The sequence below is a fragment of the Arvicanthis niloticus genome, chromosome 21, assembly GCF_011762505.2.
Source record: "Arvicanthis niloticus isolate mArvNil1 chromosome 21, mArvNil1.pat.X, whole genome shotgun sequence".
NCBI lineage: Eukaryota > Metazoa > Chordata > Mammalia > Rodentia > Muridae > Arvicanthis > Arvicanthis niloticus.
Window position 1 is genome coordinate 9,612,883 of NC_047678.1, and position 1,417 is coordinate 9,614,299.

The following is a 1,417-nucleotide window of genomic DNA, read 5'->3' on the forward strand; positions in this document are numbered from 1 at the left end:
CCATGTTCATATCCTTGGGGCTACCTCACCCAAAATGCCTATCGTGTGCAGGGTCTACTCTCCCAAGAGCTGCAGCTGGCTATGGATGGGGTCACCTCTCCTGCACTCAAGCCCTCGGGGCCAGCTCTCCCACAAAGACCACAAAGCCCAGGTAAGGGAGGGGTCAGGTTTACACAATGCTCAGACATCAGCATATCCCTGGGCAGTAGCCCAGACCAGGAACCTCTGCTTGGCCTTTGGTTGTAACAGACACCTGCTGCTGCAGGGCCACAGACTCAGACATGGTCCCCAGTGGCAGCACAGGCCAGGACTCCTACTTTTGTTCCAGGTGGCATCACTGGCTTCTCACATCAGCGTTCCTCACTACCCTGGAGTCTCCAGTTCTGCCTCTCTTTATTGTACCCACATCCTCCTGTTTCTCTTTCTCCCCCATTTCTCCACCACTCACTTGCTCCTCTTAGCAGTGCCTGGGGTCTCTGAGAGTCGGGGTTGTCTCAGGAGTGGCCTCAGGAGTGCTGTGCCCTGCTTGTGCGTTTTGACACAGAGCCAGAGTCAGTGCAATCCCGGTCTGCCCTGCCCCAGGCCTGAATATCACCAGACTGAGTTCCCAGTCTAGGCTCCATGACATCTGGTGGTTATCTCAGGCTTGCTCCTCACCCAGCCCAGCTGAGTGACCCCTTGAAGGGCTCGTCTGTCTTGAGTTCATCCGTGCCCAAGGCCAAAGGTTCCGGGGTGGGTTCTTCTAGTCTCTGGCTTGCTCCTCATCTTGGGAGCCCATTCTGGGCCTGTCTGGCACCAACCTAGTGGTCATCTTAGTCTTGCTTTTTTCAGGGAGTGTTAGGCCACTAATCATCCAGATGTTCGTAGATCAGAACACTGAACATAGGCATAGACTCTCTCCTCTCTGCCACCTACTGACACACACGTGACACAGCAGCCACACCTACAATGCTGCTAGGGGCAGGTGTAATAGTCATTTTAAGTGCTCGGTATAGTTACTAACTGAAGGGTTTGGTTTATTGCTGCTGCAAAAGAGTGATTAGATTTTGTATTTGCCTTGAATACAGCGAAAGGCTTCTATGATGGGGCCACTTCAGATTACGGTTTTAGACCGTCTCATTCAGTGCTTAATGCATTGTTTATTCATATATTACTTTTATTCATTTACCAGTGGCCACCATGGTCTAGTGTTTGAATCAGGTGCCAAGGTCTTGGCTTCTGCCTCCGTTGAGCTCCACCAGTAACTACATCCGGGAGACTGGGGGAGCCGTGCAGCAGTGAAATTCATTCACAGGAACCTTTTGAACACACTTTGGTTTCCCCATAGCTGGATGCTAGTAGCTCTCAGCTCTCCCAGTCAAAGCTATCAGGGAAGTCCTACCCTTACTAGTGTGTGTGTGTGTGTGTGTGTGTGTGT

The 1,417-nt window shown here is 51.7% G+C and overlaps 1 non-coding gene across 1 annotated transcript; it reads right to left on the reverse strand.

Annotated features, from left to right (window-relative positions):
• Positions 1 to 833: 833 nt before the first annotated feature.
• On the reverse strand, positions 834 to 965 carry LOC117693930 (small nucleolar RNA SNORA17). The gene has a single exon (XR_004604513.1). It is a non-coding gene; the product is annotated as a small nucleolar RNA SNORA17 (small nucleolar RNA).
• Between the last annotated feature and the right edge of the window lie 452 nt (positions 966 to 1,417).